The sequence below is a fragment of the Trichoplusia ni genome, chromosome 15, assembly GCF_003590095.1.
Source record: "Trichoplusia ni isolate ovarian cell line Hi5 chromosome 15, tn1, whole genome shotgun sequence".
Classification (NCBI taxonomy): Eukaryota; Metazoa; Arthropoda; class Insecta; order Lepidoptera; family Noctuidae; genus Trichoplusia; species Trichoplusia ni.
The window spans coordinates 3,390,714-3,408,762 of NC_039492.1; positions in this window are offsets into that span (position 1 = coordinate 3,390,714).

An 18,049-nucleotide genomic window follows, 5' to 3' on the forward strand; every position below is an offset into this window, starting at 1 on the left:
ACCTGTACCTATATAAAATTAAGTTTCATAACAGACCCAAAAATTGCATTAATTAAAAAACCTCTAACCTCAAAAATCCCACCCTCAAATTTTTCCATCCATTTAGAATGCGTTAAGAATCGAACCCCCACTCCAAACCCCTTCTGTTCTACAGAACACCGGTTAAGACGACCGCACAAAACGATTTGTCCGCCGTCTGAAGCACGATATTGCGCGACAAGACTGATGATGCAACGGCGCCGCCCTTTTAATAAAATATTTACTTTGTAGGGATGAGGTGTGTATCGAGTGAGCTGTGACTTTGTAGCTTTTCAGAGGGTTGTTCGAAGGCTATCAATACTACCTACTTTATACTGACAAGGTTATGAAAAGAGAATTTCTCAATCAGAACGAATGTGAATTTTGGACATCTCTATGCTGAAATTAAAAATGACACCTGAATGTAGGTATGCCTTGTCTTTCAGGGTACAGCTATCTAGCTCTCTACGGTGTTTCATACACTGGTGTATGCTCTTTGCTCCCGAGCGCAGTTTCAAAACGTTTTCAGGACGGAAAATTTAGAAAGGTCGAAATTTGGTTATGATGGATTGGAATATTGACTGACTTAAGTTTAAATTCTTTAAATATCATTATTATCTTCGAAATTCCTATATTTTGAACCCAAATCTCCTCACGATGCTTTCCTTCACTGTTAGTCAGTGGTGCCTCAAAATAATGGTATCCCATACTTAAATTAAACATGACAAGTTATATTCTACCTCTTTGTCCCATCCCTATCAAAACGGATTACTGTGAGACAATGATCTCGATATCAGGACTTCGCAACAGCTTTTGTATCCGAGTCTAACTTTTTCCATTTCAAAGAAAACACTTTTTCGATTTGATAGTTTCAAATTCACTTTTATATTTTCTTTCGGTATTGTATTTTAGTTTGCTAGATTAGTGTGGGTTTGTGATTATCTTTACTAATATATAAAGCTGAAGAGTATGTTTGTTTGTTTGAACGCGCTAATCTCAAGAACTATTGGTCCAAATTGAAAAATTATTTTTGTGTTGAATAGACCATTCATCGAGGAAGGCTTTAGGCTAGACTAATAGGAGCGAAGATACAATGGAAAATGTGAAAAAACAGGGCAGGTACAAATCATAACTTATATCTTCTACCCACGGGGGCGAAGTCGCGGGCAACAGCTAGTATTCTATACATGGCTACCATTTAACGAAGAGCGGGGAAAAAAATGGAATGGGTAGTGACCTGAGCTTTGTAGGGTATTTATAGGTTTGTCATATGACTAAGTAATTAATACATTTTAAGTATTATTAGTAAAATGACGTAATACGCAGGAAGTCAATTATTTAATTGACATTTGTTACTAGATTAATCCGAGAAAATTTTCTGCTGGCAGTAATTAGATTATTTTAGTATGTATACTGTGTATATCTTTCAAGAATAGGTTTGTACGGTATCAATATGGTTCACAGTAAATAAAAAGCGTTTAATTTTATGTACTTATCATCTATTGTTGAAGCAAGCGTTTCAAAAACTTACACTATGAACAAATACAACACAACATAAAACGAAAACTGAACCAATCTCTCAAAATCGCAATATTAGAAAAAAAATCCACAACTACCCCTTCCTCCCTCATATACATTTCAATACCAAAGAGTAATACGTGGCTATGACGTCATCTCTAGGGAAATTCATACATCAATGGTCGTGACGTCACTCCTGGAGATGAGCAATACATCGAAGGAAATCTTAATCCAATAGCAAGCGACAGCAGAATGATTTATATAGGGAAACGATATCGTGATGGGGTGGATAAAATGGCGCTCTCAGGTGAATGGGGGATGAAAGGTGAGGATGACAGTTTTAAATAGATGATGGTAAGGTTTAAATTACTGTATTATGAAGATTTTTTGGGTCTGGATTAAAGATATGATATCTAGTAGTGTTTACATTCTAATTGAGGCGTTAATATATCTGATCTGATATGTTAGGACTTAGGTTATACATCGGTAAAACGGAGAGAATGGAGGTTTTTCGTGGACAAGACAAAATATAAAAATATTATACGAAAATTTTCAAAATTTTCATAAAGTAATTGTGTTTAAGCATATTTATGTAAGAAAATATTCATGTGATCCCTTAAAAACACTATTTTCTATTCACCCCTTGAAACTCTAGTCATCTCGTTTCACGACACGTTGGTATAATGTTATACACATTTACAACAGAACCTCAAAAATTCTTATGTGGCTTGAACTATTAACATACAGCGAATCCAAAAAAACCTATTGCGTCCCTTGTCTAGAGATTCTTATAAAACTACTGTGATGCATTATGTTTTCTTTGAACTGTTATTTTCAACGAATGATTAAATTACTAAATAATCAATTTTAAAGTTGTTATCTGCAGTTCTCACTGCAAATAAAATCTTTATTTTCAGAACAATCTTTTTCTTCCCGTGATTGGCTGGTTTAGCACATTTTAGCGGCCTCAGTCAGTCAGCAATATACTCAGCGCTCACACACCTGGGCGCAATCACATTAGCTCTCCTACACACAGGATTTTATATATACCAACTTTTATAATCAACTTTCTTCGAAACATAATGAAATTATGAAAAAAAAACAAGGATTTTTTTGGGTTTGTTAACATACTTAGACGGGGTAAGAAGCTGTTTTTTCTTGCTTGCAGTGGAGGAAATTGTTTTTTTTTCCTTCTCCTGATATTTACTACTTTTGATTAATTTCGTTGTGGGTTCCTAGACTACAATCCACAATTGCCAGGGACAAACCTTTTTCTGGTTCACACTGACCTTAAGTGATCGGTGGTTTTCGTTATCATTGTCGATCTTGGTTAATTTACAGTAGTTGTAAAGCCTTACCCAAGACCTTTTTTTATCCAAATCGAAGAGAAATATTATAATGAATGGAAAAAACATATTTGAGTCAATTAATTCCCACTAGTCAGGGCCAAGCAAGTCTGCAATACCCGAGAGAATAAAATCTCTTCTTGCCATATCAACGTTTAAAAAGTTATCCAAAAATGTTTGCTTAATATGTGGAATAATTAAACTTCACAATTTGAAAAACCTGCCTTGATTTATAGATTTACAAATCCACACTTCCATAATGTATGCTATTGAAATACCGCGACTTCCCAGTTCGGCGAAAAGATGATACTTGCAAATAAATGAAAATCAATTCTATCTATCAAAATGATCCAATAACTATCTAATAAACGATTAGACGGGCGCCACCGTGCCAGTAATCCACGATTAATCTCAATCGTTAGTAAAGCTATATTTTATAGCCTATATTTGAAATATAGGCGGGAACGGGTTCAATTAACGGAGTACCGTTATTAATGGCGCGCTCGCTGGCGTCCGATTATACTCAATCTCCAGTAATCCGCGGTGGTGGGACCGATTGTACCGACACAGGTTGACTTGGCAATTTCGTTTTGATTGTTCTTAACAGAGTTGATCTAGTTTAGTTCTGGTAAAATGTTAATAGGGTTCAAGTACTGTATTTGATACTTTAAGACGTTTTTTTACAAGGGATGTAGAAATTGTGATATTAACTTACTTTTTGGTGTAGTTGGGGCTTAGTTAAATCTGGATAGATATTAGAATTAATAGTAGGTATGTTCTAAAATAATACACAGGGTCATTTTATAAATGTTCTCGAACTGTTTTCTTTTGTGTTTGAGTGTATAATCAATTAAGATAAACAGTAAGACGAAGCAGCATATGCATTCATGCCAAGATTCAAATATTGACAAGCCAACAACAATGGCATCACATTTAAGTAAAAATCGTGTAGAAACCAAAAACAAAAGAAGAAGGAAGAAAAGTGTACTTTAACGAAAATTCAAGTCTTTATATTTCAGTCTAGCGTAGCGTAGTGTTATACATAGCTTTCAACCAAAATAACTACAGTCAACTTAAACTGAGAGGAACTCAGTGTCACCCGCCCCCGAGCCTCGTGAAGGCACGCACTAATTACCGGCGAGAATTCGATGCTATAAATCACGGGCATAATATAGCAGAGCGTCGCGTCGCACTGGAATGCACGCCCCAAATCCAATGCTATGCCCCTATTTGAATTTCGAATTCGCATTGTACTCTATAGCCTATGCCGTTAATTACTTTTGACCAATGCGAGGACAGTAGACTGGATGGATAGCGGAGTTCCCTTTTTGAATTAAATGATTATTTTGTAATGTTTCGTTGCACGCTTCGACTTGATTTTTGTTTATTAAGTACCATTTTGATTTTTTTTTAAAGTATAAAGGTTTCATACTACTTACTCATGATTGCGTTGAAATTTTTTTAAATATATTTTTCATCAGATTTTAGAATTGCATTATATTAATATACTTGTTTTAAGTTTTTCTTAATACAAGCAGTAGGTACAACAAAAAGATGAGCTTAAAAACGTTAGGCACTAAGATAATGGTAAAAAAAATACGTCACAATAAATAAAATACATAATTAATTCTTTAACACACAATGCTGGCTTAAATAACAACAGCCAAAAAAAAACATTTTCAAAATACGAATCTTCATTCTAAATTCAAATAAACCGCCATCGCCATTGTAACGGGTGCGTTCAGTACATTTCCCGCGTTCCTCCCTACGGGTTATTTATGAACAGTCACTGAGCTATGTAATAATCTGAAGCGCGGGATTTAATTTCTCGGACTGATTTCACACTAGAGTGCGAGGCGAGATGGAGGTATACGTAAAGGGCAGGTTAGAGGGAGTGCGGGTGAATCGGACTCCTGAATCGTTAGCGGTTTCGGTAGACAGACCGTAATGGAAAATCGGATGTGAATTTATTTTCCCGGATCTTCTCTCGAGTAAATAAAGGGATTTGGTGTGTTGCCATTAGATTTACTCTTTTTTGCTTGCCAGACCAAAGATTTGGTTGTGTTAATTGTTTTGTTTCAGTGCTCTTTTTTGCTTTTTGTTTGAAATTAATCCTAAAATACATGTTTTGAGTTTCCAACGTGTTGGTAATGAGACTATGCTGGGAGTTTGCATTGATATTTTGGCTGTTGAGAAAGATGATTAAACAGAAGAAATTTGTAGTATTGTGGGCATAGAAAACTTCTTGAAGGCTATTTTACAGCATATTTTATTATAAATAAGAAACAGTTACCTACTCGTTATGTAGCTGCTAACAACATTTTCTAAGTTTGCTTTGGCTTCCAGTTCTACAATTTATTTTTATCGTTCGTCATCTATCCCATCACATGATGACGATTGAGGCTCTGAATAAGTTCAAAAAGGAAATTATAGACAACCCATTTTAGTTTTCATTCTGCAAATTAACTTACCCAAAAACTTAAATATAAATGACAAATGTATTTATTTAAAATATAGTGTTACTCTATTAGTCCGAAAATTCACAACCTTAGTTTCTTGTCATATAATTCCTTCTCCTCAAACTAAGAACCACTTAATCATTCCAAAACGTCTCCAACTATATCTAGTTTCATTACCAGCCTTAATTGTCCTATCCACCTTGCCAGCAACCTGTAAATCACAGCCAATTTACATAGACCTCCCAAATTGTACCATCCTCCCTTAAAGTGCTATAAATGTTTGAAAGGAGAGGGATGGGGGGAGCATTGTAAATTGGTTTTGCAGACTGTGGTGTAGAGTAATTAATCATGGTAAATACCCCATGACATGGTATGACAATAAGATTATAATATATGGTATTTGCTTTAATGTGAACGTAAGTGCTTATTACTAGACAGGTTTGTTTTGTTGGTCTGTCTTTGTATATATTAAGTTAAATCATCAAGACGTTCTTAATATTTAAGTTGGAACATGTATTTTTCGGAGCTAATAAATTACGTCACTTTTCGTTAAACTGTACCGATAAGTGACGTCATACGAGATGTCATTCCGGTTACAATCTATCTGACGGACTAATTGGATTGTTTCAGTCAAATTGCCCAAATGCAATACACTATATTAATTGACGCTGCTGAAACTAATCAAATAAGTTACTTAGTATACCATTTGGCCACATTCAAGAAAAAAACGTTGCTAAGTGAAGTTCTCAGTTTAGAAGAGAAATGATTTCTTTATTTAAACAGTACTGTTAGAACGTCGCTCTAAATAACATTCTTATTTCATTAACCATACTTATAAACAGGCTTAATATTTTCACTTCATTTACCCAGTCTACCTGGAATACAAAGTAAATTAATTAATTAAACTACCATTTTTAATCTTAGGTACATAAAAAAAAACTATTGTAAACAAAACTATTCCAAACTGGCCACCAATTAATTGCAACCACAAATAAAGGGCAACAAAAAAATAAATACAATTAGAAATTGGAACACCCCATTAGCACACTTGTTCCTCCACTCGTTAGGCCAACACCATTTGTTTGCCGCAACGCGACCTAATCCCGGATTGTTCCCGGATAATCCCGGAATAAACCGGGATCACGAATCATGACACTATTGTTGTAAGTGTGAAACCGACACAAATAGGCCTACGGCTTACGCGGGCCCCTGTTGTAAACGATGGTGTTTGAAATGAAACGAATTTCAACCTTTAAGGTTTGTGATAAGGTTGTTTTTAGATTGTGTTTTAGGAGATTGCGGTGATGGTGCAATAGTGAATTCTTTTTTTCAAAATCTTGTTGTGAATTTCAATCAATTAGCAGCTCTATTTAATTTGAACTAAAGCCGATTTTCATATAACCAATAGCTGTAATTGAAACGTTTTGGCATACAAACATTTGTAAAAGTTCTTTTCAATGAGATATTATTTTGTAAACGCGTATTGTGCGTAGTTAATAACAAGATTATTATTTTGTACCCCATTTTGTATGTTGGTTCAAATATTGGCCGTATTTGCAAAATGATTCGTGAAGCTTGCTTAAAATTATTATAATTTGATCTACACCTCAACCTTTGTTTAGGTACTTTAAAGACCAAATGTTTACAATCTTTTGCTATTAATATTTTTTTCGCAGGTACTAAGAACTCTACAATCAAATGTAGTAGAGAATTTCTAAGATAATCATCCAATTTACAGGAATTGTGTCGCCTGAAAAACTGACAAAAAATATTTCTCACAATCTTATGGAGGCAAGAAATAAATTTTCAGGTAATTAATAGTAAAGAAATCGGTCAAATGCGATTATTGAGAATACAGTTTTGTTTTCCATAAAATTTAAGACCTAGTGATTTTTAATCTCGATTTTTTTTTTGCTATAGCGGCTACAGAAATAAGATAAATCCTCACGCAATCCTCACTCAAGCTATCGCTGTGCACGAATAGATGGACGGACAAGCCAGTCCGTCCATCCGTCCAGTTTTTTTTCTTTAGCCTATTTTGTACGATGCCTTCAGTGTTTCGAGGGCGACTCGCACCCGCTGCACACTACATTTATTCCCTATTAAATGATGTAACGGTTTACTCACGCGTATTTATCGGGGTAGCCCGACTAGTTTCGGACCCAACCGGAGTCCTTAATCATGAGCAGACGCGATACCCCGATAAATACGCGTGAGTAAACCGTTACATCATTTAATAATGAATCAGTCTCACGATAGTTATTATAAAAACATTTATTCCCACCTGACTTTTTAACATCTAAATTCTAAACAAACCATACAGATCATCAAACGCCCATACAAACCATTAAGAGCAACATAAAAGTTTAAGTAAATCGATGGCAATTCGAATAATGTTCAGTGCGAAATAAAAATAAATTTACATGGAGTTGTATGGTCGTGTATGGAATTGAATGGTCGTGTCGCAGTCGTGTCGGCTCGAGCGCGCCCTCGGGTGTCGTCAATGTATTGGTAATTATCGAACGGTTAGTGTTTGTTTGTATGACTTTTATAGCTCACGATACGGGGTGAGAGATGTTTTCTTTTTGTTTGTGGTGTAAAGGTAGACACCTGTATCTGTTAAAGTTAAGCGTGTCTATCTTATACACTCATCAACATCATCATCCTAGACCATCTATGTTGCGGTCTACTTCCAGTCTAACCGGATGCAGCTAAGTACCCTGGTAGGTACTTAGCTGCATCCGGTCCATGTTTTAGAAGTATACTATCTAGGTATTGATTTCTTCGAGAAAGTGGTGTTTATTAATTAAATGACTCCAGCAGTGGTTACACAAACGTTCATGTCACTACTTACCACAAAGGCTCAGAAATAGCTTGATGAATGGTAATCTCAATGATACTTATTAATTTAATACCTACCTACCTAATCACAAACAAATGCCTGTAGCACGGATTACGAAATAGTTACTACGTAACCTGTAGTAAGGAATGTTAAGTCGCGCTCAGCGACTTTTAGGTGGTGATTCACTCTGCTATCCCTGCAAATATGATAAGGTTTTAAGTATATGCACACTTTTCAGGAGGTATTTTCTGAAAATTCGTGTACCCTAAAAGTCCTTTTTTCCAAAAGCTATAGGCTGTTGTCGTAAACGTGACTCGCGTTATGGGCCATAACATTTTAATGTCCGTTTGCATATTGGACAGTTGCATCGAATGCATGACCGCCTTACAGCCGTCATAACGTTCATGTTTTTAGACGAAGGTAACTTTAACGTGTTTAAGATATTAAATGTGAGAAGCACTTATGTATTGAGGTAGTGTTTTTTTTTATAAATAAGATTTTGATTGTGGACATGGAGTACAAAATGAACAATTAATATGTTGATTATGCAATCTGAAGTAAGTGAAGTATAATAACCGGCATAAAAACAGTTCGTTTGATATTTAATTAGTTTTATTTTTACATATTAGATACAATTTTGTGGGGATTCGTTCCATGTTTAATTAGTTTTTCATATATTAGATTAATCTATAATTTAAGGATTTTCGTTTTTCTATCTGGAACTTAACTATTTAATCATTACAATAAAGTATTTTATCATTATAAAAGTTACAGAACAATTTTACAGATTGGTTTATATGGACAAAATTAATATTTAAGAAAATTTTCAAATTACAGTTACAGGTACCTATCATCTAAGTGTGTTATAGAAAATATGCATCCGTAGTGAAATAATCAAACAAAAACACGTACAAACCCCCAAAATATAAACAATTATTTTTTCTAGCTAATGGCATTTTAATTGGCAATAAAACCAGCATCTGCCAACCACAAATCAATGTTGGCAAATGTTGCCGGCAAGCAAAATCTCCCGTTCCTAGTAAATCTTCGTTAGTTACCGCTAGATGGCGTTGAGCACGCGATCTACGTATAAACGTGTTGCCTCAGTTTGGCAATAAATAAAACAATTAAGCTTTGTTTTGTTTTTATTATTTTTTAAGTAGTTAACTTTTAAGTTGGATTTATCGACTTAATTATGAGATGATGGTTTGAATGCAGCGCCTTATGAATATTAAGAGCAATCTCGAATTTGTTTAGTCTTTAAATTACTTATTTGGTATCTACACGTAGATTTTTGCTGGAAACAAACCGTTGATAATTCGAGTTTAATAATATTGTTTTAACAACAAAAACATGACAACAATATAAAACTAAAAAAGACCACCGAGCTAAACTTGATGAAGCTTATATAGAATCAAATATTAAGTATTCAGGTTAATGAAAAAAGAATCTACAAAATTGGTTCATCTAGTCAAAAGTACTGATGTAACAAACATATAAAAACAAAATACAGTCGAACTGATAAATCGTTACAAACTAAGTACGTTACTAAATTTTGGTTCTATTTCTATAAGTTCCTAATAAAAGGTATCATCTGCTCAACATAATTAAATTAAACTAGCTGTTGCCCGCGACTTCGTCCCCGTGGGTAGAAGATATAAGTTATGATTTATACCTGCCCTGTTTTTTTCACATTTTCCATTGTATCTTCGGTCCTATTAGTCGCAGTGTGATGGTTTATAGCCTAAAGCCTTCCTCGATGAATGGTCTATTCAACACAAAAAGAATTTTTCAATTTGGACCAGTAGTTCCCGAGATTAGCGCGTTCAAACAAACAAACAAACTCTTCAGCTTTATATATTAGTATAGATTAATGTTCAGGACAAAAATAGCCTAAAAAACTCCAAACCGTTTTAAAATATCACATCAGCCAGTAAATCAGCCAAGCATTGCATGTTCCGATGCAATGCGTTCCCCAAGAGAATTCCCGGATCAATTATTCGTGATAACTGCTAAGTCGGGACTCGAATAGGTAGCCTGCCGCCATGCGTCACAATTTGCACTCGATAATTACCGCAATGATATTAAAGTTTCAACTCGTCTGTCGGTGAATGTCGAATTAACTGCCGTTTGGAGTTGTATTGGTTAAATGTGGAAGGATGTATATGAATGAGTATTTAAGATGAACTAAATAACTAGTTATTAATGATATTTCTTTTTGCTTTAAATCAATTACTCGTCTAATTAACCTTCTTTATAAATTGTCTCACAAATTATGGCTGTATAGATGTAGTTAGGTAGAGTGTGTTTGCTGTGCCATATGCTGAGAGATTTTTTATTGTAGTTTGAGTAATATAAACTGCCGAAACAACTTTCAGCATACTACATGTATAAGTACTTAGATATTTGTACACATTCAGAAATATAATAAAACCAAATCACTAAAAAACTCGACAGCAATAAATAATAAATTCAGAAAAAACCGTAGACCAAGAAAATTCAGCAGAACATAGGTACCAAAGTACATTCAGGGGAAATACGGATAAAAATACACCATTTGAATACCAAGTACCTCTCGCTGTACGAATGATTGATCCTATATAACTCTGACGTGATGTCGCATAAAATATTGACGCTTTTTCTCGTAAAAATATCCCTTTTTCAAATACTCTCCAATGACCAGGAAAGCTTTTTGCATAATTCTGGTGGATCGTAGTCGTAGCACCTTGATTCTGAAGAAATATTTGATGTATTTTCAGTCAGTATTTTTGAGTTTTTTATTTTTGTTCTGGTTGTTTGAAGAGTGGAATTATATATCTTCAATGATAACAATTAAACATAGATTAAGCGTATTTTTTGTGCTTTTGTAACAATTAAAAATCAAAGCATATTTTGACCATAATCTATTCGTGCTATGACTTTTATATCAAAGTATCTTAAATGTATTGATCCGGCATCATGTTGCAGTCATAATTATATCAGGCGTTCAAAGATTTGACATATAATTTTTCAATGGAGCTTTTAATTATATTACACGATAAATAAGTGCATGTACCTAAATGATGTCTTATATTGTAAAAGCAATACTACTTCGCACTTGAGCTATGTAGGTGTGGACGGTACGGGGCGTTCTCAACCCATAGCCTGTATAATGAGCTGCCACCATCTTTAATGTTTGCATCATTTGATGGCTTGTGAGGAGCTGTTCAAGCACCATGATTACACTCTCAGATTGTTTAAGACGTAGTCGAGACTCCAGATACAAAAATACCTACATGAATAATGTAAAGCTAAGTTTCTGTAATTTCTGCATACCCCTTTAGCAACTCGCCCGATACTAGTACACATATGAAAAGTGATTACTGCCGTAAAACATACCGTTTTACGTCGCCATAAATATGACAAAGTAAACCTTGGTATAATTTACGATGGCAATACAACACTAAGTGATAGAGATATAAAATTTATCTACGTCTCCGCGTCACCCGATATTATTACGATATTAAACCGAGAATCAAATGGGATAGGACGAGAATTGAATTATGGACACTTTAGATCGACTGTCGTGGGGAAGGGTTAACTCACTTGTAATGTCAATTCAGAATGTCTTTAGGGAATCGAAACCTCTTTTTAAATTTCAGAAGAAAGGTAAGGAGTTCGATTAAAGCAGGTTTTATGATTAATTCTTTTCTATCTTCAATAATAATGTTGGAACGTTTTGATTGTCCTTCCCTCACAATGTTCACAATCCATTCACAATGCTTTACACTATAGAGTATTTGATTAAGAAAACTGATATAAAAGATAAATTAAAAAAAAATCAATACGTATTTTTTTTCATTTTTTATAACAATTACCATTGCGAAGATTAAACGAATCCAAATGGTAAAACGCTTGAAGTTAAAGACTAATAATGTCACTTGTCTTTAAAAAGATTTTAGTTAAGGAACGAAATTTTAACATACTAATAATGCAATAAAGGAACAATAATTTATCTGAAGTTTTTTGGCTATATATAAACAAAATTTGAGGCGACTCTATCCAACGACTATTTCATTATTACCGTAACTGACCGCAAAAAAAAACCCTCTTTATACACACTCATGTACACCCACAAATTACCACGTAGGTATCATCTTCCCCCATTTTTCTAGAACATTCCTTTCCCTTCCACGTATGGGGGGTAATAAAACTCTAAAAGTCTTCCTCTCCAGCCAATATATCGTCGCACAATACACGCACGCCACTCAATACAGACATTTCCATCAGCAAGTTATTTGAATGCTGCAGATCCCCCATCTGTAATTGATTCGTAGTCTGCTCTTTGAATTTCAATTTGAACGATTAAATTGATATAAGAGTCGTGGATATGTATTGTACGTGAGGAGGGGAAACAAATCGTTGTGTTTGGGGGGTAAGGTTACCATCGGTAAGGTTTGGTGAGGTATTGAGATGTCATCGTTGAGAGCTTAGATAATTTAGTTAAATGCTAGGTGTTGTCAACGCCTCCGCTTGGTATAAATCGAAAATGATCCCCCGGGAACACATAATCGGAATTAAAACTATCGTATTTGGTCATCCAGCCTAAAATCTTTTGCGTACCAAAATTTTGTCCAAATCGGTTCCTTAAGTTTTTGCGTGTAAGAGTGACAAACATCAACTCATACGACTTACAAAATTTTCGCGTTAATAATATTAATAGGACTAGCTGATTATTTAAAGTTATTTAAAATTAATTAATAAGGTTTGATTTATTAACATACTTTTGATAACCTGATCTGAAATTAAAAAAGCAAACTGTAAAAGACTCACAGTTCACACTCTTGCTACCATCAAAATAATCAAGCATTGTCACACTTGATATCTATAGATATCTATTAAGATTTCAGTTACTAGGCATTTAAACGCTTCAAAACATTCCATGACCTACCAATACCTAAGCTTACCGAAACAATAAATCATATTATCTCTCCAATCATAAATTATTCTACAATCTACCAAAAAAAACTTTAAAGTCCCGTCAGCAAGATGTGTTATTGGAAATGGATTTACCAAATATATGTTCATACGAAACACAAACCAAATAGTTTTATCTTGTTCACTAATGTTTGTCTGCCACGGTACACATGTCCAAAACGGATTTACAACAAGACAACTGTGGGTACGGTCAGAAGGATAATACGGAACATATTGCATTATATTTTTTGGTATATTTGGGTAAGACGTAGACTGTGATGCTAAATGTTAAATAAACTGGTAACATTTGAATCGCAATTTGGAAAATGCGTTTTTTTTGGTATATGGTAACATTGGTAACTATATACCTGACGAACGTGCAATGGATTGTCGTTAATGTCAAAAAATAGTTAAAAGAAGAAAACGAAATAAACGACACTGATTACCCTGTCTTATTTAAAAAAGAAAGTACCTAAGCTGTTTACCGTAAAAGTAAAAAAAAAAAAAAAAAATTACATAGAAAAACTAAAACAGCAATACTAAACTAAATAATCAACACACCATGCTCAAATTTTAATACAAAAATATGACACAAAACAAAAACAAATCTATTTTCCCAACGCTACCTTATCAACATCAAAATTTGTTCGACACAAAAATTACAAGTATCATAACACGAACGTTTAAACCGATAGAAGATATCGATAGCTTATCACACCTTTGTAACGCCGCCAAAATCAAAGTAATAAAACAACGTAATTTTGCCAGTGATAACCGGTGACGGAAAAGATAACGTATCAGCCCTAAATCTGAAGAAGGATTTAGGAGCACTGTTATTGGTGTTTTCACAAGTTATTGAATGTTCGGTATTACATTTCGATGTTATATAGACTGCAATATAGATAGTCATTTAATGAGTTTTTCGTTATTTCACTTCAAACTAAGATGTTAAGCTTTATGATGCGTCATTGAAATGCGAAATTTTTGGGGTTTTTCGTGTTATAAAGGTTTGTAGATTAGCTTCGATCGATGGGAGAGCCCTCGCAGAGTACAGATCCTTTATGAGCTGATAGTCGATCGGTAGATTTTTGACTTTACTGTTATCCGAGTGGTTGAGGTCACCATGCCAAAACCAGAATGCTTGACGTGGCGTTCGATCTCCGCAAAAGACAATAATTTGTGTAATCCACTTTTACAAGAAGCGATATCGGACCTCCCCATCTTAATTTAACACACCTTCCGAAACACGGAGGGACACGTCATAACATAGACGGGGACTCATACGTGATGTGATCGTTCAACTTGTGCATTTGTAGGTTTGAACCATACGATCCAAAATTATTTCAGCAACATTAGCCTTGTGGAGATAGACCCATCTTGATAGATCTTGTCTTATACTTGAGATGTAGATAATTTGGCGGCGAATTCAAAGTAAGGTTAAAGAGGTGATTTGATACGATTAGCTTCTTCTTCCTTTTGATTGATATAGTGTGTAGTGGTAGAATTTATTGTGACAATCACTCAAATGTAATCGAAATTGTATGGCATCTGGACACGGGCTTGCTTTTATTTTATCTTTGTTGGTCTAGATATTATTTTGGTGTTCCAAATTCTAGCTTTAAAGTGCAAATTACGTGTTCTTTTTGAAATTTCAATGGCCTTTAGAAATATCGATTCGATTTGAAACAGTACGCCAGATTGATTTGGGAACTTACCATATACTATTTTACTTGCAGACTGAGAGACTAAGATTACAATTACAGTAAAGGAAAAAATGTGAAGAGATCGTGAAACCGCTTTGCGCTCTATATAGGCGTCTCGCTTCCACAACCCCAAGTTTTGCAAGGGAGTGGTAATCCTGATCTGAGTTTAAAAAAATCCGAAATAAAATCATGATGATATCCTTACCTCTGACGGGGTACGGGGTCTCGTGACTCTGTGGCGGAGGGGAAGCGATCCTCGGCTCCTGACGGCTTGCAGAGGCTCCCCACAGAGATTGGCACAGACCATTCCGAAGCGCTTCACTGGCTGTTACCCCTGCAAACAAAATAAACAATTAAACTTATTAAAAAATTTGATTTCCCATTTTTTCATTAGTACACAGAAGAGACGCCTATATTAGGCAATAGCTTTTTCTCTTCTTTTGTTTATTTTTTTACTGTAGAACTATTTCCTGTTCTATTTCTGGTCTTTTTTATTAGCTCTGGATTTAGAAAGTTAATCGCAAATTTTATGCAAATTAAAAAGAAAGATTATTTTCCATTTTGATGCACATCCAAAACATAGTTTACTTAAATGATAAAGCTAATAAAAATGTTTTGAATTTCATTGAAAATCTCCGATTGAACAATGAGGGTAAAACCATTCAATATTCATTAGTAGGACGTTTCCTCATTAAGAGCTGACTGTAATTATGTGAGTTAAGTGACTCACGCGCATCTGCGCAATCTATTTTGAAACGGATAGCGGGACTTTACTAAATATACTGCAGTTATGTAAATATTTCTGAAATTTGGGTCAGGATTTCCATTTTCCTTCTGCTTTTTTTTTTTGAAAGAGCTATTTAAAAAAGAGACTTTTTATTTATTTATGAGTTATTTGTTTAAGTAAATTATGTAATGAAAAACTGGTCTAGTGCGTTTCGCGAAACTGAGGGTTCTGTACAAATAGGCTAAGATTTTTTTTTGATGATTTCGTGACTGTACACCTTAAAATTCTAAAAGCCGTTTTTAATACTAGTCACAAAATTTCTCTTTTATGTTTAAACTATTACTAACCTATGATTTCTAAAGTTAAGATATTAAACACCGAAACAAACCACATAGATACACCGTGTGACTGAAGCGGCATTTTAAGCCCAAAAATTAATTTCAATAAACCCGAAACGATCATTTTACAAAGCAAACAATTACGTCTCGTATTCACAGTTAATTTAGTTACTAAGTGTTTAGGACGCATCAATCGCTCTTAATTAAAAGTTCTAAATATAGAGGAAGAACAAACATCGTGCGAAGCTTATAAACAAAGTGTTGATCCACTCCATCCAGTAGGAGTCAAAGTTGTTAGCGACGTGATAAAATGACGCTTTTGTGTATCGTAAGTGACGTTATAGATAAGAAATTCTTATGAGGTACTAGGTTGTTGAGTAATGAGTTGTAGTGAATGAAAAAATGAAGGTCTATGAAAAATAAATGTTGTTCTATTCTCAGACCTACACAATATGCATGCAAAATTTTGATGAGAAACGGTCGAGCCGTTTCGGAGGAGTTCAATTTCGTACACCGTGACACGAGAATTTTATATCAAAGGAAATAATTGCAATAGATCCACTTGATCACGAAAACTTACAACGATCAAAAATTGCTTGGTGTTTTAAAACCCAATTGGCAAAATAGACAAAGCACTTAGTTTTTCAAAAATAAAAGGATAAATAATGACTTATCAAAAAGAAAAAAAAAACAGTTAAACCAGTGATGGATAAGAAGAAATAGATCTTAGCAATGTAGGTGGGCGAAATATATTATCATTTTGGACACCAGATGCAATAGCGGACTTCCTATTGGCTTACTAAATCGAATAAAATAAAATATGACGTTAAAAATGGGCCCTTTATCACTTTCACAGCGCATTCTTAGAGGCCCACTTAACATCAAACAATTGAATGTTTGCCTTATCAATGAAATGGTCAGTCATGATTTGGCTCATGCCCTCTACCACGGCACGACGGTACCAAGTCATAAGACATATAGTTAACTTAATGGCTCTATTGCATTCGTATCACTTACTTGAATCATGCTGTTCGCTCGTGGACCCTTTTCATTGTTTCTTGGAAGGGAATTAAAGTAATGAGGGCTTAGTTTTGTAGTTTATGAGTTTTCTTAAAAGGCGTGCAGATTAAAACTGATGATCTTTTGTGTATACGAGAATTTCGATCCATAAGTGAGGATAAGTTTTTTCTGCCCTGAAGGACTCCACACGTTTTTTTTGCAATCAATGAAACGTATTACTTGCATGTTTGTTTATTGCGCCTGATTTCACACTAATTTACTCCTTATGTTGCAGTGCGATTGTAATTACTAACTCTTGAATATTTATTAACTTTCACTTCTTTATTTCGTTGTGTGTACCGTCGGCATCAATTCGCTAAACTCCTCCTAAACGCCTACACCGATTTGAATGAAATTTTGGGTGCGTTTGGTGTGCCGCCATAGACGGTTTAAATTTATTAATCACCCCGACAGAACGAAGTCATAAATATGAGCCTTAACTTTTTTGTGAAAGCAAGTATGAGGCGATGTGTAAGCTAGACACCTATAACACTAAAATTTGTCTCCCACTTCCGCAGTGGCAAAAATCTCTGACTTGAAGAAATGCGTCGAATTATACAAAATTTAGAACTCATATGCTTCTTCTATACGTACACAGGTCCCATAATCCATTAATCCATCCTCAGTTATATTTAAAACAATCAACGTTACGTAACATTCGTTCATAAAATTAAAACAAATTGTCGATGATTTTACATCGATAATATCGCGAACAATTCCAAAGGGATTATCGATAAATATTATCTGAACATGTATTTAGGTAATCACTGCCGTTGTTACAAGATATTAAAAGTATCGATTACATTTATTCCATGTAATTCTGATAGCGACTGATTAAGTAACTGAAATATATTGTTCTGCACCGTATTTCCAGTTTTGTGTCAGTTTTATTGATATTTTGTGGTGATGGATAAATATTTGTTGATTCGATGTATCATGCTTACTTGTTTTTTAGTATTCAAAGGATTGGTTTAATAGCTGATTGTGTAGCTAATGTTATGGCCCTGACAACTAAGTAGGAGGATGAAGTCTTAACTGCGAATTATATTTCAAACGTTCTTTAATAATGACGGACAGACCGTT